This window comes from Crocuta crocuta, unplaced genomic scaffold (genome assembly GCF_008692635.1).
Source record: "Crocuta crocuta isolate KB4526 unplaced genomic scaffold, BGI_CrCroc_1.0 scaffold566, whole genome shotgun sequence".
In the NCBI taxonomy this organism is placed as follows: Eukaryota; Metazoa; Chordata; class Mammalia; order Carnivora; family Hyaenidae; genus Crocuta; species Crocuta crocuta.
The window spans coordinates 1,284,533-1,309,303 of NW_027533114.1; the positions used below are offsets into that span (position 1 = coordinate 1,284,533).

General features: G+C 34.0%; 1 long non-coding RNA gene across 1 annotated transcript; it reads right to left on the reverse strand.

The window, feature by feature from the left end:
- Positions 1 to 7,387: 7,387 nt before the first annotated feature.
- On the reverse strand, positions 7,388 to 17,367 carry LOC144216784 (uncharacterized). Its single transcript, XR_013330754.1, has 4 exons — positions 17,193 to 17,367; positions 15,614 to 15,723; positions 10,072 to 10,246; positions 7,388 to 9,970 (listed from the first exon to the last, which is right to left on the reverse strand). It is a non-coding gene; the product is annotated as an uncharacterized LOC144216784 (long non-coding RNA).
- Between the last annotated feature and the right edge of the window lie 7,404 nt (positions 17,368 to 24,771).

The following is a 24,771-nucleotide window of genomic DNA, read 5'->3' on the forward strand; positions in this document are numbered from 1 at the left end:
AGAGTACAACTGCTACTCACATGACACTCTGCTGTATAAAATGCATACAGCTTCTCCAGATCCATAGGCACACTCAGGTTCTCATGAGCTGAATCTGGCTATTTGGAAGGGGGGACACCAAAGACAGTTATTCAAGCTTTGCAATCTGCAGGATCTTAGTGTTTCTTACTAATAAACTAATAAACTCTTCAATAGTTTATTCTGATGGATTCATCTTGTTTAGGTAAAAGCTATGTCACTAAGACCTAATCATTTTCCCTCTCCAGAATGATGTTTTCTTCACTTGTTTGTGTGTTTGTGTGTTTTAATGGTGACATCAGACATCTGGCAGTGGAGGGAGACAAAGACCATGAACCCCAGCAGTATCCTCTGAATTATTCACTGTCTGTTAGAAAATGTCTGATAAGATTATTGTTTTGGATTGGTGATCTCTGAATTGTGACTCATCTTGTCTTTTGGATTGTTTTTTGTTTTAATTTTTTTTAATGTTTTATTTATTTCTGAGAGAGAGAGAGAGAGACAGCGTGAGCAGGGAAGGGTCAGAGAGAGAGGGAGACACAGAATCTAGAACAGGCTCCAGGCTCTGAGCTAGCTGTCAGCACAGAGCCCGATGCGGGGATTGAACCCATGAACGTGGGATCATGACCTGAGCCAAAGTTGGATGCTTAACCGACTGAGCCACCCAGGCGTCCCTGGATTGTTTTTATTAACCCTCATTGCTGGAATCTCTCGCCTTGATTGTCTGCATCTTGAATTTTTTACATGTGACATATTCATTATGCATTGTGACTTACAGCTTTTACTGGACCCTGACTCTGATAGCACCTCATTATACCCTCATAGACTTCTGAATCTCATTCTTGTTGCATCCAGTCCTTTGGCAAGTCAAGCTCACTTCCTCAGTCTCATCTATGCATCCATCTTTCTCCACCGTTGTGGCACAATTGTCACTACATCAGGCTAATTGTTTCCTTGTTGGGTGTCCAGCTGGCATATCCACAAGACACATGCGAGGAGCTGCGCACTTCGAGCTCCCTCTTCCCCATTCCCATGTTCATGAGTTTCCTGTATATCTGTAACAAATCCCAGGTGAAGAGGCTAGGACAGGCTTATCTGCTCTTTGTTACCAACACTGTTTCTCTTCTCATAAATCATTCTGGTACAAAAGAGTAGGTTTTCCTATCCTTCTTATATCCAATACCTTCTATAAATATACTATATTTTTCTATCCAGTTTTGTGCCACCATAGCAGATGGAATTCACTGTAATGATGAAGAGCACAGAATTTTGAGCCAGGTTTCCTGGTTTTGCATTCTAACTCCATCAATTATTATATATATATGACCTAAGTCCAAATCGCTTAACTGTGCCTCAATTTTCTTGTCTATAAATTATGGATGATTACAGTACCTATGTCATAGGGATATGGCAAGATAAAATGAGTTAATATAAATAATTGACTTAGAATGATGCCTTTCACATACATACTAAATATATTTTAGCATTTATTTTTGGCATAAAATATATAAATTTTATTAAAAGAGCATTTAAATTTTTTCCTCCCCTCTAAAGGACTCTTTAGTGCACTTGGTTTCCTCCTATACATCCAATCTGGCTAGAAGTTCAACCCTAAGCTAGAAGTTCACTACAAACATATCCACATAGATTATTAAAACTTCTTCAAATTCAGGAAAAATATTAGGTATATCTTCCTTGGTTGCATATATTTAAAGTTAGCAGGAAAGTTGTGTTAATTCCTAACCCCAATTATATACCTTTTTATATTTGCTGGATTTTGACTCAAAAAACCATAATTTAGACACTAGTGTTAGGTTTTTGATTTAACAAAGAAACTGGTGTAAGCCCAGTTTTACTCTCTAATTTTCCAGAACTTTGGCCCTAAATATCACAGTAAGAATTTTTTTCTTTTTAACTTTTCTCTTATCTTCTTCTCTTCTTTCCTCTCTCTCATCTTTTTGATTTTATATCAAATCTAAGATCTTAATCTAAAGTAAAGTCATCCTTATCACACCCCAGGGTCATACATTGTAGCTGGACTTACTCTACCTGTGACTGGGCCTCAAATGGATTCCTTTTTTGAAAGCAGTTCAGTCTCTTAATGCAGGTTCTAGAGGTGACCTAAACAAATTCTCATGTTTTCCTTTTTGTTTTCTTTCATGTTTTCCTTTTTTAACTGTACTGGCTGCCTTGTGTCTTTCTCTTAGTTTTTAAATCTGCCGAAGAAATTTTTGGCCTCATGTTGACTTGACTTTTATAGGGTATAGCTTTGTAATTAGTCTAGGGGCTCACATAAATGATGCCTGGTGATTTTAAAAAGAATTGTGGACTAATCTGTAAATTCTATGAGAATGTATTTCATCATGGGTCAGCTCCACTTAAGTATTCAAATTGGAATTTTACTTTCTACCTTCACTGCCCCCCTGGTTATCAAAAACAATTTTTTTGGCTTATTCTTCAAATGTACTGGGAATTTTATTTATTTGTTGTTAATTTTGTTTTATAATTTAAAAAAATTTAAATTTACTTATTTTGAGAAAGGACATGCATGAGACAGTGGGGGAGGGACAGAAAGAGAGGGAGAGAGAGAATTCCAAGCAGGCTCCATGCTATCAGCACAGAGCCTAATGTGGGGCTGGATCCCAGGAACCGTGAGATCATGACCTGAGCTGAAACCAAGAGTCAGACACTTAACTGACTGAACCACCCAGGCGACCTCATGTGCACTGGGGATTTTAAAGGGCCACATGGCCACACTTGCTATTCAAATGGGTATCAGCAAATATTTGAAAATGAGTTATCTAAAAACTATCTACTGTGCAAATTGTTTTTTAATATATATTTAACATAAATTTAGATATCAAACTTGCTGATTTTTTGTATGGTCCTTTTTTCCTCTTCTTTTCTTCTCTTTGCTACCTCCTATCCATTTATCCAACCAATACTCCACCAAATAACTTTTAAACTATCTAGTATGAAACCTCTATAAATATATTTTAATTATTTTACTTATATAGACAATACATCAGGTTTTTAATTATTTTATGTCTTTTAAGTGGAATCATTTTTACAATCTTTTTGCTATTCTCAGTATATAATACTTTATGCAAATACTTCCAGGTCTACTGGTCTATGTGGNTTTAATGACTGAATAATATTTAAAAGTGAAGATAGACTACAATTTACTCAGTTATTCTTTATATAATAATCATTTACTTTATTTCCACTTTTTCCATTCACTAAAAATTCTTGCAATTAAACTTTTGATACATATGTAACTATATACTGTTGTTTTATTTCTGTGGAGTATATATCCTGGTATAGGATGTGTATATGAAAGAAAATTTATTTTAATTTAAAATTTATATTTTTTATTCAAACAAATAACTTTTATTCCATGCTGCTTATTTGCTTGTCTTAAAAACAATTCACATTTTTACAAGGAATTTATGAGAGTGTCATTTTCTAGTAATCTCCAAAAACAGTAACACCTAGGGGCACCTGGGTTGCTCAGTTTATTGAACATCCAACTCTTGATTTCCACTTGGGTTGTGATCTCAGGGTTGTGGTATTGAGTCCCATGTCGATCCTTACACCAGGCTCTGTGCTGAGTGTAAAGATCACTGGAGCCTGCTTAAGATTCTCTCTCTCTCTCTCTGTGCCCCTCTTCCCTGCTCACACACTCACTCTCTCTCAAAAACAAAAACAAAAACAAAAAACTGCCCCCAAACCAAAAAATATCAGTAACGTATATGTGTGTGTGTGTGTGTGTGTATATATATATAATTTTATATATATATATAATTTTAAGCATGACATGTAAATTTTAACAATGTGATAAATGTAAAATGTAAAAAAGATAATAATGAATTAATGTTTATTATCTTTATTGGCATTTTTCTGGATCTTACTGTGCCTAACGATTTGGATATCTTTTTGATGAACTTCTGATGCATTTCCCCTGACAATTATGTTCTGTTGCAATTTGTCTATTTTGCCTTTCTCTTTTCAATGTATAAGGACACTTTTCTTATTATCTATACTACAAATATATTTTCCATAGCCATACATTTGTTATTAATATTTATGTAAATTTATATTGCTATGTCTCGTTTTATTGTTTGGTCTCTTTTTCAATTTGTTACTATTCTTTGTCTATCTGTTGGAATTTAATTTTAAAAAAAGTTTTTAATGTTTATTTATTTTTTGAGACACAGAAAGAGACAGTGTGTGAGCAGGGGAGGGGCAGGGAGAGAGGGAGTTACAGAATTGGAAGCAGGCTCTAAGCTCAGAGCTGTCAGCACAGAGCCCAACATGGGGCTTGAACTCAGGAACCACAAGATAATGACCTGAGCTGAAATTGGATGTTCATCTGATGGAACCACCCAGGTGCCCTTAGAGTTTAATTTTAGTTAAAGTTGTGATGGCCTTGCAGTGGTAGAAACCTAACGACCAGAAGAATAATGCCGACTATATACACCAGTGGATGTACATAAAGGAATATTCCCACCCTTTTGTTTTGTATTTGCCAAGAATCCCAGAGAGAGGATTCAGCCAAACTACTCAACTCACTTTTATGGGTTAGTGAAACTACTTAATATTATTTTATATATTGTTAAAATGTCAATTGGGAATAGATAAGAGAGAAACCACTTTAAACTGTTTTCCAGGTAAGTGGCCAAAAAATGGGGAGAAAACAAATTACTAGCTCTTTTTTACCTACAACTCAAGACTTAGTTTGCCTATGAGCTCAAATCATCATGTGACTCAGAAGAGTATGTTCTTGTTGGAAAAGAAAAGAGAGGATTTCTGGTCAGAGTCTTCTCAGAATCCCTTCTTTACTCTGTTTTAAGCTATTTTGTTGTTCTTAAAGGGGAAAAATGCTCTGTGATTGATTATGGTTAATTAATATTCTCATGTGATAGCTCTAATCTATTAATTTACTGCTATTAATATATGACATAAGTACATTTGTGGAACACTGCCTAAAACTTTGATCAATTTTTAATAAGTTAATGTATGACTTTATATATTTCCTTTAAATTTGGAAACTAGAAAATCAGGTCTATTTTATGGAGAGAAGAATGTTTTATCCAAGGTCACATAATGAGTTAATTTTTCAATTGGTCATATGTAGTCGCTATGATGAACAAGAGTTTAGATTGTCACTGTTTCTTTCAGTGATGGAAATACCATTTTGTAAACAAAATACAATTCAGTGAGTCATTAGTGCCTCCAAAACTGAATAACTCAGTTACAATGAATCCATTTTGTGAAGAAAAATGACTGACACCATCCAAAACCTCTGAATTTGTATGCATTGAAATTACTGTTCTAGATATGGTGGAGAAGGGATGAGAGGGATTAATCATTTTTATTAATATGATATTCAAAAAAGTGCCCTTTTTCCTCATTTTCAGGACTAACATATCATATCTGACACATTTATTTTTGTCCTTCACAGTGAGTTACATTTCATCCTTTGGGTTATTGGCACCAGAAAAAAGAGATAGTCTTGCTGAGGGCCATTAAGTGTTTCATATATCACTTTTTAGCTGTGACTCAGCATCTCTATTGCTTAAGTTCAATTTCTGAACTGTTCACTATTATTCAAACACTGGTAGCACAGTTAAGAGAGGTCAACCAACATTTATTCTCCTTCCACTGTAGAAGATTACCAGGAAAGATCATTCTTTTCATGAATCAACATAGAATATTTCCTCAACATTTAAAATGTGATAAACACATCTCACATCATAAATATAAAACACAGTAATATATTTGTGACCTTGACCAAGTCACAATTTCCCTTGATTCATTTTATTTATGTATAGAAGTACACATAGTACTAACTATATACACACTGATTAGACTGTGGATGTCTTAGGAAAACTTTCTTTTAGAAATTGTTATATTTCTTTGAACCTAAAATTAGTACAAGAAGCGGAATTTGACTTTTACCATTTTTTAAGAGAAAGAGAGTATGAACAGGGAGAGGGGCAGAGGGAGAGAGAGAATCTTAATTCTCCAGAGCTCCTTTCCATGACCCTGGGATCATGGCGTGTGCCAAACAAACCCAGGAGTCTGATGCTCAACTGACTGAGCCACCCAGGTGCAATGACTTATACCACTAATATCAACCAATATCGATTTAAAGACAGATCGGAAAACAAAAGAAGAAAAACTTCTATTTTCTGATTTGCTTTGTTTATTGCCAGTAAATAGCACCATTTCCCCCCTGTATTCTATTGCCATTGGTGTTATAAGGGCTGAACTGGAGTTTACAGCCTTTGTGGAAAAAAAAAAGGCCGCTGTTTGGACTTTTAATGCAATTGTCATGGAGAAACAGTATAACTTTTTTTTTTTTGGCTGTTTCTGAGCATGCAAACAAAATATTTTGTAGGTTCTAATGATTTTCCCGTTATGTTTTCAAATTTGTGATTTTAAATCTATGATGTAAAAAGTCAATAATTTCCAAATGGACAGAGTCTGAAGGAAAATTGAAAATAGAAGCTTACATTTATGATTGTTGAAAGTCTGCCATCCAACATGTTATATACTAGAACTGATTTGAAGATTTATGCAGGAAAACCCTTATAATTAGAAATGAAAAGGAATTTCTTTAACCTGGCAAATGAATATGTAAATAATTAAAGAAAATATATTTAACAGTGAAACACTGAAAACTTTCTCTTTACATTATAAATAAATTGAATATTACTACTATCACATCAACAGTGTGTTTGGAAAGATATTTTATAAATTTAATCATGGTAATAAATGTCTCATTATTTTCAAAAATATATTGTATACAAGGAAATTCAGAATTTGGAATATGGAAATATTCCAAAAGAATATGGAAATGAAGTCTTAGAATTAACAAGTGAGATCAACATCTTTTTTAGATAAAAATAAAAATTTTAAACTAATTATTATATCTTTATTTGTATGCAGAAAATAAATTACAAAAATATCCTCCTTAAATAAGCAATGGAAAATAACTTTCCAAAATAAATATGATAATATACCTATAGGACCTCTATGGAGAAATTTAAACATTGTTTTAAAGAAATAATATAAGAACCTTAAATATTGAGAAAGCTATATGACGTTCATTGATGTTCAGAAGACCATATTTAAAGGTGGTGGTTCTCCATTAAGTATCATAAAAATAACAATCCTCCCCATATTGATTTATAAACCTGATGAAATTAAAACAAATAATATCAATAATTTTGGGGGTGGATTTGATACAATTCAAAATCTAATAATAACCAAGATAGTCCTGACGATGAATAAAGACAAAATGAAGGTAATTGTACTATCAGACCTCAAATATTTTATAATCATATTTATTAAGATTGTCTAGAAGGATTCATGATAGACAAGTTGATCTGAAAATAAATGCAGAGGTTCCAGAAATAGACTCAGAAATACATGAATACATGGCACTGGAGTATGATGCACCTGATTATGAAGTGACCAGGTGGTAGACCACTTGGAGAGAAAACTGGAACTCTACCTAACCATGCTCACTAAATTTTGTGTCTGGTGATTAAATTAAAACTTAAGTGAAAAATGACACTGTATAAAAATTTGCTGTGAAAATACAGAAGAATGTCTTTAGAATCCAGAGTCAGCTTTTAGTATATAACAAACCAAAGCAAAACTTAGTGGTTTCCACCAAGAGTGATGTATTTGGTTAATGATTTTCTTGGTCAGAAATTTGGACTGGGCACAAATGTCGTTTTCTTCTTATTTTAGTTAAACTCAGTGCATCTGCAGTCAGCCACTGGTCAGCTAAGTGGCTCTGCTTTTGGAAGCTGGTTGGAGATATTAATTGGGGCAAGGAGGGGATGACTAAGCTACGTGTCTCTCAACTTCCATCATTTATCCTGACAATGTTCATATGGCAGAAAGGCAGGATCCCAAGAAAATGAGTGGGTGAACTCAAAGCCTCTTAAGGCCCTGATATGGAACTCACATAGTATCACTTTCAAAGTAACAAACTAAATTAAGATAGCACAGATGTAAGAAGTGGGGATATACATTCAGCCTTTTGTTGGAAGCAATTACAAAGTCACATTGCACGTTCATGGATACATGGAGAATAACAATTATAATCATTTTTGCAAACAATCTACTACAATCTAAATTTAAGTTAGAAAAAGATATTGTAAACAGGGTACAAATGTTCAAGCCATGAAAAAATATAATAACTTTAATCCAAACGAATAACTTAGTAATAAAATACATTGTGAAGTAAATATAATAGACATTTATAAACTGATATATCTGAAAAAGAATTGATATCAAACTTATATAATTTGCTCAACATCACTAATCATCAGGGGGATGCAAATCAAAGCCACAATAAGATATCGCCTCACATCAGTGGGAATGGCTACTATCAAAAAGACAAAAAAATAACAGGTGTTGGCAAGGATGGGAAGAAAAGGAAGCCATCATTGACCATTGGTGGAAATGCAAATTGGCACAACCACTATGGAAACCAGTACGGAGGTTCCTCAAAAATAAATAAATAAATAAATAAATAAATAAAACTGTGTCAGTAATTCCACCATTGGGCATTTATCTAGAGAATATGATATATGTATCCCTATGTTTATTGAAACATTATTTGTAATAGTTAAAGATGTGTAAGCAACCCAACTGTCCATTTATAGATGAATGGATAAGAGGTAGTATATATAGAATCTTACTTAGGCATAAAAAAGAATGAAACCTAGTCATTTACAACAATATGGATCAATCTTAACAGTATTTTGCTAAGTGAAATAAATCAAATAGAGAAAGATAAATATCATATGATTTCACTTAGATGTGGAATCTAAAAAACAAAACAGTCTTAAATACAAAGAACAAACTGATGGTTGCCACAGGTGTGGTGGGTTGGGGGATGAGTGAAATAGGTGAAGGAGGTTAAGAAGTACAAACATCCAGTTATAAAACAATTCACGGAGAGGAAAAGTACAACATAGCCTATATAGCCAACAATTTTGTAATAATGTTGGATGGTGACAGATGGCAACTACATTTATCAAGGTAAGCATTGAGGAATAGAACAGAATGGTTAAATCACTATATTATACACCTGAGACTATCATAACATTGCATATCAACTACAGTTAGATAATAAATTTTCTTAGGAATATAATTAAAAATAATAAAGAATTTATAAGCAAAAGATACAAACCTAATAAAAATAGGCAAAAGAGACCAGGCAGCATTTAACAGCAAAAAAAAAAAAAACACATAAATGTCAAGTCAGTCTATAAAACAATTCTTCACATAGTAGTTATCAGGTAAATACAAAGTATTAACATAGTGTGATACCCCAGTATTGCATCTAGATAGTTAACATTAGTAAATTAGCTCTTATCAAGTGGTAAGGAGAATATGGACTGTGTTACACAGTGTTACTACATACACATATTTGGAGTGAAGTATCCCTCTGCAAGGTAGAATAAAACTTCTCTTTCCTGTTATAATAGGTATGGTTAAGTGACTTGCTTTGGCCTATGAAATATGAGTGAAATTTGAGGCTGGGACTACTCTATCCATTAGATTCCCAGAGTGGCGTTATCATGGAGTAGAGCCACAACCATACCATAATGGATATATAATGTGAATAAGGAAAAGATCTTTTTTGTTGTAAACTTCTGAGATTTGGGTGTGATTTGTTATGACACTACATCTTCTGATGTCCGTGCCTTTGTGTAATTCTCTTCCGGATTACTCAGGGCCTGGCTCAATGACTTTGACCAACAGTAAATCAGCAAGCATAATGCAAACAAGCTTGATAAGTCTAGCACTTAGAACACTGTCACCTTTTGGACAAACCTGGTCTAATTTGTGTGAGGATTGTGATTCCATGTGAAGACAACCTGGGGAGAAGAGTGAGCCATCTCATCCATTCCAGATATATGAGCTGAGGAACAATATAAACAAGGTTACTTACCTTAGAGAATGCTAATGCAATAGCAAATGATAAATTTAGAGGTCAATATAGAAAAACATTTCAAGGGGCACCTGGGTGGCTCAGTCGGTTAAGCACTCAACTTTGGCTCAGATAATGATCACATGGTTTGTGGGTTCAAGCCCCACATCGGGCACTGTGCTGATGGCTAGCTCAGAGCCTGGAGCCTGCTTCAGATTCTGTCTCTTCTCTCTCTGACTCTCCCTTGCTCACGCTGTCTCTCTCTCTCTAAGAAATAAATAAAACATTAAAAAATTCTTTTAAAAAGAAAAATATTTCAAAATTAATTTTATCTGTTCTTGGTACCAATATATATGCAAATATTGTGTATATTTAAGTATTACTCTTATAAGCTAAATGCTACAAGATGTCATCAAGGAATATTAAGGAACACAAACTAAACGGCAAGGTATGAAGTCTTCATGTATTAGAAGGCTCAATATTAAGTTGGCAACTCTCCCAAATGATCAATAAAGTTAATGTAATTCCACTGCAATTCTAATAGGGTTGGTTTTTTTTTTTAAGATGAAAAGCTAATATTACAATGTATATGTAAAGACAAAGTATCTACAATATTCAAAACAATATGAAAAATAAAAATAAGCTTGAAGGAATGATACCCCTGTTTTTGGCAGAGAAAGGCTACTGTAATCAAGTCATTAGAGTATTAGTGAGAGGATAGATTTATAGATCAAATAAATAGATTAGAAAATTCAGAAATAGACTCACTTTTAGGTAGTCAGGGTATTTTTGATAAAGATGTCAAAGCATGTTGCTTAATGAAAGAAAATTTGAATGTGATTATTTTTAGTTTACTAGAGTTGTAGAAAGTTAAAAAGTAGGTTAGAATTTTTGGTTGATAAAAACTAGCTTTTAAATTTGAAAAATGTTTACTTTAAACACAAGTAGCTATTAATATTACATTCAAAATCTCCTACAGGCTTTTAAAAACTTGTATTCAGAAACTACACCTCCTCGAAATCATTACCCCAGCTGTTGGAAATGTTAGCTGCTGCCAAGACTCAGCTGAGTCCCTCTCCAAGAGATGCCCTGGGCTTAAACAATCTGCACCAATGACTGGTTATTAAAGTCTAACCTCGTAGGCTCAGGGCAGGACAACTGCAGAACTCCTCTGCTACTTTCTAACACTCCCTCACTGGGGTCAGTCCCAAGGATTGCCCCATTAACCCACTGCATTCAAATCTCTAACTCCAAGTTAGACTCCCCGTGATATTCATCTACAACAAATTCTATTCTGGGACACAAACTCCAAATCTCAATCTTTGTATCTTAGACTCACAGATTTTTTAAGCTTTTAAAGGGTGAGTCAAAGACAAATTATATGTCTCCTACTCACTGTGTAAGCTTCTTGCTCTTAGACACAATGGCTTAATATTTCATACCATTTGTTCTGAGTTACTCGTGTGACTACTTAATATCACAGTTCAGTGTTTCTAGGCACACAGCCAGATGACAAGTCCAGCTATAGATTTTTAACATTATACTCTCCCAAGCCAAGTACACTTAAATGAGTATTTAATTGAATTAATTAGGAAATTATCACTTAGTTTAAGTAACCTAATTGTTCTCAGCATTGGCAAGAATCCCAACATTTACAAACTGAATTAAATGTGATACTAAGAGTAAGGCAACATAAATTCAACTCAAAATGTTAAAGTGTAAATTAAGTGTTGTTAAAAGAATTATAAAGCTGCATGCATAAAAAGACAGTAGATGAAGATATATTGTATATGAACTTTAAGTGCACCGCAAAACTAGAGTTTAGAACTAAAAGGTATGTTTATCTTTTGCATCTGTTATTCTTCAGCAGGTTTAATTTTTTCTACAAAATTAATATCTAAAATGAAGAGTGGAGTTCTTTATATTTTCTTTTAAGAGCCGTGTATATTAAAAATCATTCAACATGTGTTATATTTGAAAATATAAAATGCTTTATGTGCAAATGCGGTTTTAATTTACAAAACTTTGTCCTGTAGATAAATTCTATTTATTACTTTTATAAAAAACACTTGTCTTTAAAGTCCTGCTTATTTAATTGCTTGTAACATCAATTTACTATCTTTGATAGCTGCATAATACTCCTTTGATTTACTTAACAATTGTTAATTATAAATATCTGGTATTAAGTATAGGTTACCACCAACTCCAACATAATTATGAGAGAAATATCTTCATGCAAGTTTCTTTCTTTGTATGAGAATAATACTGAGATATAATCACAAATGGGATGATAAGTTACAAATTTATGGAATTTTAACGTATTCGATTTTATTAGCTGCTGACTCCAGTTTTTAAAATGGCTATGCCAGTTTATAGTCTCCCCAACAGTGCATGCCATTTTCATTTCTCTGTATTACTATCATCACTTAAAATTTTCCAAGTTTTTAACATTTTATTTTTCATCTAGAGATGAATGTGTGTATGTGTGTGAGAGAGAAAGACACAATATCATGTTATGTATATATATATATGACATCATATATATCATGTTTTCTAATAACTGGGAAGACTGAATATATCTTCATAGCAAATATCAATTCCTACTTGCTTTTCATTTAAAATGTAGCCTAACTTCTATATTTATGAAAACCTTATAAAAGTAATTGTTAAAACTTGTATACAATCCCATTTTAAGATGCATAATTACCTAATTAGTATTCTCTGATTTCATAGGATTTGAAATTTATTTCTGTTATGAGAAATGCTGTTAGGAATATCTTAATAAGAGCTTCTATTCTAGTACTAATTATCTCCTTTAGAGAGAAATGTTGTATAATTTTTATACATTTTGAAGATTTTATGCATATTACACACATTCATCTCTATGTTATTTTATTTTTTTAAACATTAATTTGCCTTTAATTTACTACATTACTTTATAATTATGTTCTCATTGTTAGGACTGATTTTCTCATGGCATTTGTCAATTTTTCTAAGTTGCTAAGTTACATTTGGAGGAGGCAAGAATTGCCACTTTTGTGAGGGTCATAGCTTTCAATAAGTTTTCTTGGACAACTTTTCTCATTTGTGATTATCCAAGAAGAATGTACACCCCAATATGTTCAAAACATTCCCTCAAAAAATACTTTTTAAGTGCATCTGGGTGGCTCAGTCAGTTAAGCGCCTCACTTCAGCTCAGGTCATGATCTCATGGTTTGTGGTGCTCTGCCTCTCTCTGTCTGTCTCTCTATGTCATTAGACCTAAAGACATACTAACAAAGGGTTGGAGTCTTCCACCGAAGCCTATGAGAGATGCCATCTCAGAAGCTCTGAAGGTAAGAGAACTCGTAAATACAGGAAGTTGTTTGGCAAAGAAGTAATATGAGGCATAAACTGAATCTCCTGCATAGTCCTAAAACTCAAAAAATTTGAATATCTTTTGACAATATCACTGCTTTTTGTTTGTCTGCTTTTAGTGTGTGTGTGTGTGTGTGTGTGTGTGTGTGTGTGTGTGTGAAAACTGGAGACCTAACCTACGCGCTGTTGGGCTCATTAAACTATGTTTGTGAGGCAGAACTTAAAATATTAGGACAAAAAAACAATTTTTTAATTTTATACACTCATTGGGTGATGTTGAAGAATTATTATTATTTATTGTTATTATTATTTGGGGCAGGATATACTTATTTGTACCTTCACTTTAATTTGCCTTTGATTTTTTTTTTTACTTTTAAAATCCAGTCTTGTTTGTTCACTCCTATCTCATCTGTGAAAGTTAGATAAATGACAGCCCCACAGGAGAAGATAGTCTGAAAAGGCAGAGAAACCTCTCTGTTTGAATGCTAAACTTTCTAGGTAACAGTAAAATTCATTTTATCAAATTTCTGATAAAAAATTGTTTAGAATAAGGAATCTTTAAGTTTTTTTAAATAAAGGAAGATACAAAGGAAAAAGGAGAAGGTATATGAATCCAATTCAGAAAAAAAATGCTATTTGTATTCTCATGAGATAACAATTTTGTAGTAATTTAATTTTGACTTGAAGGATTAAGGTTATTTATTCAAAAACTATTTTAGCATAAAAAGAACTAAAGGAAAGATGATTTGTACTCTAAGTGCTATTGTATATGATATTTCACATAATAGTCATATTTGAAGAAGCTGCTAATAAAATCCTTATTTGTAAAATAAGGAAATAGAACATGAGAGAACTTTGTCAACCAGCCCCAGTACTAAAGGTAGAGTCCTCCAATGTTTCTAACTGCAAATTGAACACTATTCTCTATGTTATGGAATTAATTATAGAAAACTCATTAGGGACCTAAGTAAATTTATATTATGAATATTCTATAACTTCTGAATATAAGAGGAAGATGTTAACTATATCTAAAATCAAAGCAAGTGTATTTTCTATTCAACATCCTAATCATGAAATGTTGCTTTTCAACTTTCTGAAATGGTGACATTCTTTTGCAATGAAATTTGTAGCTACAGTTTCTGTCCTCCCCCCAAATCAGTGAAAACCATCACTTTTGTTTTTATATTTGACTGAGATTAAGATGTGAGAAAACATATTTACTTTGCATATGACTAGAACAAGAATAAGATCAAATAATGATGTTTTAATGACATAGAATCAAATCTTTTTCAATGTATAAAAGTTATGAATTTGCTGAAGTATCACAGATAGATTTGTAAATTAGAAACTAGGTCAGGAATTACTTTTCAACATATCTTCTCTAAAAGTGAATATTTTATGGGGCGCCTGGGTGACTTAGTTGGTTAAGCATCCAACTTCGGCTCAGGTCATGATCTCACAGTTGGTGGGTTCGAGCCCCGCGTCGGGCTCTGTGCTGATAGCTAGCTTAGAGCTTGGAGCCTGTCTTCAGATTCTGTGACTCCCTCTCTCTCTGACCCTCCCCTGCTCATACTGTCTGTCTACCTGTCTGTCTCTCTCTCAAAAATAAATAAAACATTAAAAAAATTAAAAATAAATAAAAATAAAAGTGAATATTTTAGGCCCAGCCTAAGTTATTTTTCAACTGAGTAGAACTCTTATAAACTTGATATAAATGAATATCCATGTATGGTATTTTACAATAGCAAAAACTAATATGGGGATTATTTTTCTTTTATTCAGTTCCCATGAATTTAGATTTCTCTAAAATTAGGCTTCAAAATTGCTTTCCTATGGTCTATTTTAAACATCAGTCAGAGCATTCAAGCTAAATGCAATTTATATTCCTGATATGACATTTTAAACAATTTTATTTGCTAATATTAGTTTTAATGACAAATATTTTTTCACATGGCTAGATTTGTATCTATTGTTTACATTTTAATTTCTAAAAAGAAAATAACTATATAGCCTGGTATTGTCTGTATGTTTGATGGTTTTTGAAAATTTACTTTTCCAATAGGCAAGGGATTTTTTTTCTGATGCTACTCAGAATTTTTTAATATACATATTTTTAATGTTTATTTATTTATTTTGAGAGAGAGAGAACAGTAGAAGGGCAGAGTAGGAGAAAGAAAATCCCAAGCAGACTTCATACTGGCAGTGTAGTCTGACAGGGCTTGATCTGATGAACCATGAGATCATGACCTGAGCCAAAATCAAGGGTCAGGCACTTACCCGACTTGGCCATGCAGGCACCCCAGGTTATTTTTGTTGTTGTTGTAATGGTATTTCTTATAAATGATATGGTATTTCTTATTAATGCATTCTCTGGTTGTCAACTCCACCTAGAATAAACAGAAAAGACTTTGCTGTTTTTAAAAAACTGATAAGTTCAAGAAAACGAAGTCCTTGTCCTAAGCACTGGTTTGTTTTCTATAAAATATGACTATGGCAAAAAACAGTTTTGAAGTGAAAAACAAGAAAGTCATCTAAAAAGAAAGTGTATATATCTTGATTATATAGTTTTCCTACATGTATTGTGTTACAGAAAAAAAAAAGCTAATTCTCTTATTTATCATATAAAAATCCTTAATGTGTAAGAAGGAATTTGAGTAAATAACACTGCATTCTGTGTCACAGTAATTTATGCAGTCAATAAATCAAGGAAAAATTCAATGGATCAAACACAATACTAACTCCTTAGATAAATATTATCAGTTATAATATTCAGACTGACCTATTGGTCTAGTCATTATTATCAGTCTACACAAATGAGGCTTAAGAAACTTAAGTGACATGTCCAAATAATGTAGCTAGAATGTGACAATAAAGGTATAAAAGGTATAAACTTGAGTAGTCTAACTTCAAGTACTGTGATATCTCTACTACACCATGATAGCTCTTAGATACTTACATTCAAGTTATGTAACAATTAGTTTATGTCTACACTTTCCCCTGCAATGGACTGGTTAGTAAAACCAGAAGACAAATGATCTTCAGTACAGTCCATGGTGATAAAAGAGAAACTGAAATTAAAGGATTAGATGACTTTGGATTTCTATTAGGGGACTATATGGAAAAAGAAATATATATATTATATATTTAAATTTTGTGTGTGTGTATATATGTATATATATTTACATATATATCTAAATTTTAGAATGTATTCAAGGTTTGAAATAAAATACAAGAGAATCTGAATCTCAAGTAGAATAAGAAAATGTATACACAGAAGGTATTTAGAAAAGTGGAATAGAATATAAACCTGTAAAAATATATGTATTTATTAAATTTTCTATATAGTTCCTTTTCTCCTATCCTTTCAGATTATCTGACTGTGACCCTGATAAGTATACTCCACTGATTATTAGAAACACATAATAGAATTCAATCAGGACTATTCCTTTTTGTACCCTGAAAAGAACAGTCTGAATATTTACTTTTTGTACAGAAACTATTAACTATTATGAATCAATAGCAGGGGATGGAATATTTTTAAAATAGTTATATTGCTTAAATAAGGATACTGTTTTTATTTTATTTTTATTTTAAATACGGATACTATGCTTGTCTCTATTATTTTGTGAGGCAACATCATCCATACACACTTTTCTTGTTTTAAAATACTTTCACTGACTTAAGCATTATTAACATGCTCTAAAATTTATTTAAATAAATTTAAATAATAATTAAAATAATTTAATTTTTAAATAATAACACTTGTTAGTTCATGAGTGGTATATATTTTATTTCAAGTATATTACTTCCCTTAATAATTTGAGAATAATTTTCTGAGCAGATATTTTCTGATTACCTGTTTATACTCTCTTCTCCATATTCAGTATATCTTTTTAAGGAAAAAAAAGCATTGCTGTATAAATGCAATCACATTTAATCAGATGAAAATGAGCTGATTCCATTTAAAGGAAGTCATTGAGTATTGTTCACTTTTTAATGTTCTTTCTATTTCCATTTGAAATGTATACCCAAAGCTGTCATCTAAAAGAAAAAAAAAGTAAGAGAAAAAACTCTAATGCACAGATATAAGCATTCTGTAAATACATGCAAAGACAAATAGATGATATTCTCCACCTGGATGGATATAGAGATCAGGGGAAATATGTTCTCTCAGGAAACACTTTCTTCTGGGCCATGTCTGCCCAGCACATTGATGATTCTCCTTTTTCTCTTGTAAAGAGAAAACTTCATGTGATGGAATTTTCTCCATAGGTCCATAATTAGGAAGCATATTGTGTGAGCACAACCAGTATTTTCTATTTCTGTTTTAGAATTATGAATTTCCTTTTTTCCAAATGGACTTTCACTCGGTTATCTTTTTTTAAAATAAACATAAAGGTACAAACAGTTGAAGCAAAGACAATGCATACTGATTAATCACTAATTTTGGCTAAGTACAGACGTATGCTAATCGGAAGCAAACTATCTTACTGTCACTTAACATTAATCCATATAAATGTAGATGCGGGACTGTCCACGGTAGTTGTCAATCTTAAACTGATATTTGTCTAAGATAGCTGTTGATTGGAAATCTTGGGGTCAGGAGTGATTGGTCAACAAAGAATCCTTGAGGTGTCTTTGGTGCCAAGAGGTGGTTTTATCAAAGCATGGGAACAGCACCTGTGGGCAGAAAGAGCTGCCTTGGGGTGGCAAGGAGTGATTTATTTTATTCTTTTATGTGTCGAGGAGGTTAGGGATAGTCTCCAAGGAAGCGGCCAGCAAGGTTTCCAGGACTCTGAGTGGCTAGCTGTTGTTAGGAAAATGTTATTTACCACTGTCTAGTAAAACCTTAGTCCCGAGACCCTTCAGATGTATATCAGTGGGCCATATGCTTGGAGAGTGATTGCTAACATATATCTTGGAGGATAGAGCCTAAGAAGCTTCCAAAGGAAATTTTATACATTAAAAGAGAATGGGGGGAGGGGGAAGATGGGCATGGAGGAGGGCACTTGTGGGGATGAGCACTGGGTATTACATGGAAACCAGCTTGACAGTAAACTATCTGTAAAAAAAAAGAGAGAGAGAGAGAGAGAGAGAGAATATACGCTTACAGGATCATGGAGGTTGGGCTAATGTTAAGTTAAAGTTGCCTTTTGGCCTTAACAAAGTATTAACATCAAGGCAGCTGAGTTCCTAGAGGAAGCCTCCTCTGCTTGTCTCAGGGACTTGTCAGTGGGTTGTAAGTTGTAAGACGTTTAATTTTTCCCCTTTTGCCTTTGTTCTACACATCAGCTGTTGTGTCCAAATTAATGCTGAGCAATAAATGAATTCAGTATAGAAAAACTATAATACGTTATAATCACATTCATGTGACTGCTTTCTCCATTTTTTGGGGTAAACTGTATTCCTTAGCTTGAGGTTGTTTCTCTGTGTTCTAAGCCAGAAAACATATATTCTCTGACACTAGCTCTTTTGTCACCCTCCCTACACTGTATCATCCAAAGTTACCTTTTCATTTCAAATCTTTAATTAACATTTTTTAATGTTTATTTATTTTGGGGGCGCCTGGGTGGCTTAGTCGGTTAAGCGTCCAACTTTCGCTTAGGTCATGATCTCGCAGTTCGTGGGTTTGAGCCCCGCGTCGGGCCCTGTGCTGACTGCCAGCTCAGAGCCTGGCGCCTATTTCAGAGTCTGTATCTCCCTCTCTCTCTGACCCTCCCCTGCTCACGCTGCCCCTCTCTCTCCTAGAAATAAATAAAAATATTTTTTAAAAAATGTTTATTTATTTTTGAAAGAGAGAGAGAAAGAGTGTGAGCAGGGGAGGGGCAGAGAGAGAGGGAGACACAGACTCTGAAGCAGGCTTCAGGCTCTCAGCTGTCAGCCACAGAGCCCCACACGGGGCTCGAACTCACTAGTGCAAGATCATGACCTGAGCCAAAGTCGGACGCCCAACGGACTAAGTCACCCAGGTGCCCCTCAAATCTTTGATTTAAGCACATCTGCAAAGTTTCTTTTGCTATGTAAAGAAATATATGCGTATGTTCCAGGGATTAGGAATTGGACCTCTTTGAGGGGGTCATCATTCTAGTGTAAATATTTATTAAACGGAACTAGTGTAAACATTTATTAAAAATGTAATGAAAAGTTTTCTCAATCAAAGGAAAATTGGGTAAATGGTATTAAATTTAAACTTTTTAAGAAATATGGGGCGCCTGTGTGGCGCAATCGGTTAAGTGTCTGACTTTGGCTCAGGTCATGATCTCACTGTTTATGGGTTCGAGCCCTGCATCGGACTCTGTGCTGACAGCTCAAAGCCTGGAGCCTGCCTCAGATTCTGTGTCTCCCTCTCCCTCTGCCCCTCCCCCACTCATGCTCTGTCTCTCTGTCTCTTGAAAATAAATAAATATTAAAAAAAAGTTTTAAAAAACCTTTTAAGAAATAATAAGGGGCATAAAATATGAAAATTTGCATGTGTTCTTGTGGATTTTAAAGTAAATTGGAGAAATTTCTTGTAATAGAACAGTATATATTACTGTGGCCATTTTCCCAGTTATTAAACATTTAACAATATCCAGCAAAATGAGGGGCAACAAGATACATTGGAAAAGAGATCTTTTCACTTTATATTATTGGTTTCTGTAAAAGCCTATAAACTAATACCACTTTTAGTTTCAATCTTTAAAATGTACATTCCACGGGCACATTGGTGGCTCAGTTGGTTAAGTGTCTGACTTCAGCTGAGATCATCATCTCACTTTTGTGGGTTCGAGCCCTGCATCGGGCTCTGTGCTGAGAGCTCAGATCATGGAGCCTGCTTCAGAGTCTGTCTCCCTCTCTCTCTGCCCCTCCCTCGCTCATGCTCTGCTCCCTCTCTCTCAAAAAATAAGCATTAAAAAAATTAAAATTTGTATTCCAAACCTTCATTTCTGGATCTTTAGGTTGTTTTCACACTAGTAGGTCAGAACAAACTCATTTCTACTGAGGTCTTAAAAGCATGAAATAAAACTTTTGGTGCTTTTAAATTAATAAAATTTTGAAGCACTGGTTATCTTTTCTTTGAATTTAATCTGCCTGGGTCTCAGAACATTCTCAACAATTGTAATCTGACCAATAAAAGTGCATGTGTTGTACATTTGTTGGCAGATTTAATTGCATGGAGAACAATTATTTAAATTTCATTACATTGAAAGTAATTATTAGAAGAACGCTTCCTTTGAAAGAATCAAAGGAATAAAGTTAAAAAAATATACATCTGAAGCATGAACAATTCAAAAACACGTTTTAAGGTTATGCTAAAAAATTTGAGTTCGCTAATAGATTTGCTTTGTTTTATCCTTACTAAACTTTGATTGTGTATTTTAATGACTTCAAATGGTGCTTTATCTTCTACTCTGAAATATTGCAATGAATATCTGTTTAATGAACAAAGTTACTTAATGACTACATGCACACCTTTATCCTGTCAATGTTGTCTTCGTTCTAATTTGTGTTCATTGATAAAATAGACGGCAGTTCATTATGACTTATGAAACATATAGTTTAAGTGACATTCACTTAACTATTCAACCTCAACTAATCTTACTTTCCAAACTTGTATTACCATGTGTTTCCTGTGTCTTTAATAACACAGTGTATCCCCACTGTTGTTTTTGATTCCTCGGTGTTTATTCCTCCCCAGACCATTCTCATTTTTCATTTAACTTCTTCCTTAGGACCATCTATTCCATGCATGTCTTTTTCTTTTTTTCTCATATAGTTTATTGTCAGGTTGGTTTCCATATAACACCCAGTGCTCATCACAACCTGTGCCCTCCTTTATGCCCATCACCCCTTTTCCCCTCTCCCCTCCCATCAACCCTCAGTTTGTTCTCAGCATTTCAGAGTCTCTTATGGTTTGCCTCCCTCCCTCTCCCCAACTATTTTCCCCCTTCCCTTTCCCCTTCCCCATGGTCCTCTGTTAAGTTTCTCCTGTTCCACAAATGTATGAAAACATATGGTATCTGTCCTTCTCTGCCTGACTTATAGTCTGATTATTTCAGAAAGAGAGAAAGGAAGGGAACGATGGAGGTGTAGAACGTGCATCAAGCGAATGGATTATATATGTCTGTTTAAAAAAACCTGTAACCAAGATACCCAGTACACAAGAGGGGATAGACAAGAATGAGATAAGGGAGAATATATCTGAATAGCAAGAATTAATCTAGAGTTAATCAAGGCAATGCTGATTTGGGGAGATGGGCTGTTCCTGCTGTATCTATCTGGGCTCCAGTAACAAAGCAGGTACCCATGATAGATGGGTGTGGTTTGGCATAGGCGAGTCTCGCCTCAACTGTGGGTCATGGGCTCCCCTTGGTGGCTGTGGGGAGAAAAATGGCGACCCCCAGTCTCTTCTCAAACCAGGTGTTTCAACTCACTCTTTTGGGTCCTATCTCACTGTGCCCTGGACGCAGCCAAGGTGGGCCATGTTCTATGTCCCTCACCCAGCCTCATTTCCATATCTTACTCCATGCACATTAATGATACTGCCCAAAATGTAATCCCACGAGCCAGGGCACTTCCTAGCAGGGGATCGAGGAGCGGACTGGTTCCTCCTGATGCCGAATGCATCCCTTAGGTAGCATCTGTTTTGGAGAGAATTTCTGGGACCAGAGCACCCTGCCCAAAGAAAGCTCTGCAGTTTCATATAGCCTCTCTCTCAGAAAGCCCTGCGGTTAGAGACGGGATGATAGGACCCCTCTCCATCCAGGGCCGAAGTATTTTCTCTTCTCCAGGGACCATTCTAAGATTCCCCAGCCACTCTTTCTTTTCCCTTTGTCTCTCCACAGAGGGAGCTCCCTCTCCTCTGTGCTTTCATGTCCCAGCCCGTTTTTATCTTCCCCAGTTTGCAATCATGCACCTATGAGGCTGTCTTCCTAGTGGACTCCGTCTCTTTTCCTCCTAGCCTCTTGTGGTTCAGAGTCCTTTGGCTTCAGCCCTTCTTTATCTGAGAGATGCAGGCCAGAAGTACAGAACTCCCTATTTCTCTGCCATCTTGTTTGGACTTCCCATGCATGTCTTATATCTCCATCCATTTAACCAGTACCCTAATGTAAGTTGTCTATATTTCAAGCTAATCTGAATTCAACCTTTCTCAATCTTTCTGAATTTCAAGTCTTTCTCATAAGAAATCAAAACAAAACAATACAGTACAATACAAAACCACCTCAGATCTACCCTTGAAAATACTTCAAGAGTGATCTTTCTATAACAGAGCTCTGATGGTATATTATAGAGCTCCAATGACCTACAGTATCAAATAATGTAAAGGGTTTCAGCTCATAGTTGTAACCTCAAAGTTTTCTCTTATAAAATAATTTTGCACGTAATTTGCTCATGTATTATTTACTCTAGGACTTGCCCTGTTCACATATATGCCATATAATTATAATTTTCATGATACATGTACATGCTGTTCTCCTTTTTTTTTTTTAAATTTCCTTATTGCTGCCCTATATTTGCTAAGATTGGGTTCAAACAGCTTGTACTGGACACTTGACTACAGGCTTATTAGCAAAATACATATTTTATTTTACTCACTTCTAATGTCCAAAGGGTAGTACTATAGGGTTTGTGCTATGTAGAGATGTTATGTCTAAATATTATGCATTTCCAAAATACATAGAAATTGTGTATTTATTCCTGGGGTGAGTATATGCCATGGTTGGCCTGGGATAGGTTTGGTTTATGCCTGTTCTCTCTGTATAATTATTCACAGAGTCCATTTTGGAAGATAAATTAACTTGCTATGCTAAACATTTCCAACATAAAATGAGGTATCCAAATTAAGTATACTTTTCTAGTTAACTGAATCTTTTAGTTTCAGTGTTCAGGTCATTATTTATTTTAAGTATATTGAATTTTACTCCACGTCCCAAAAAACTCACTAAATAATTTCCTTTCTTCCTAAATAGTACACTGAAAAAGAATTAACTATGACTCCTTTTAATGTAGTCCTTGGATATTATTGTGGTATTTATATCTTTGTCTCTATTATATAAACTTGACTTTTAATTTTGTTATGATTTATAATGCTAATTGCTTTTATTCTTAGCAATTAGTGTTTATTCCTATCAATAGTGTATCTACGTTTAGTGATTGTTTTCCTAATGCATTCATTTTAACCAGCTAAGACCTTGAGATATTCTATCTTGAAGTTTAGGGTTGCAGAGATAGAAGAACCATGTGGCAATTCTGATTTGGCAATTTTTTTACCTATGTATCTTTAGGCACTTTCTTAAGTGCAATATAGAACTGAAATAAATGTTCTAAATTATAGTTTCCTTAGGGTATTCTGTAAATAATTTGAAAAGTCCTGAGCAGGCTAATCAGAGGTGACTGGATCTTCAGGAAATAAAGTGACTAAAACCCGGTAGAATGTGTGACTGACACTGGATTGAGGACCCTGATTACTTGGCTTGATGATTTACTTGTAAACATTACCTTATCACAACTGTGTATATTTTCAATAAATTATCCTTTTTAAGCCAATCTATAAATTTCACTCCTGGACACGTAGCTGAAATGAACAACATAAGATAGTATTAAATGATAATAAAAATATGTTCAAATATTAAGAGACTTTAGTAGCAAGAGTCATCAATTTTTAAAAATATTTTTGAATGAATCATAGAAGATTACAAAGCAATTGATATGATGGTTTATGAGAGCAATTCCCCAGGTAGAAGAGGGACAAATATTTAAAGAGGGATATTCCTAGAGCTTGGAATAGCTCAGGTCACACGGGTCCTAAATGAAAATGAAGTGTCCTAAAATCACACGGGTACACACGCATATACTTCCATACATTACTATATAACATTAAATATATTTAAACTCTTTCTTTCCAATATTCTAAGTGAGAATTATGATTTATTGACTCCCCATCTGATTTAAGATTTTTATACACCAATACTATACAATATTGCATTAAATTGGCATTTTCAATATTAGATTCAATTTTTATTTATACTGCTCTTGGCACTATTTTGCATTAAATAGAAGTTTTTGAGAAACAAAATATGACATATTTGAAAATAAAAGCTTTACGGGAGGGGGCAAGATGGCGGAGAAGTAAGGAGCTCCGTACTTGCACTCGCGCCCATACATCACACAGAAAAGNACATAGCCGAGATCCCATTTTAGCTTTCTCTTTCTATTTATGATCTTCAGTTATTTGCCTTTTGTTTTTAACATAAATATTGGAATTGAGAGCAATAAATAAAAATATTTATTCTGAGAAATATTATTTTATTTTATTAATGTAAAGTAACATGGCTAAATCCTTTAAATTTATTGCCAGTACCTGGCACATTACCACTCATATCATTTTCTCTAAAGATTATAAAATGTAATATTAGTCAACATGAATATATTGTTTTCAGTATTAAAATATGTTC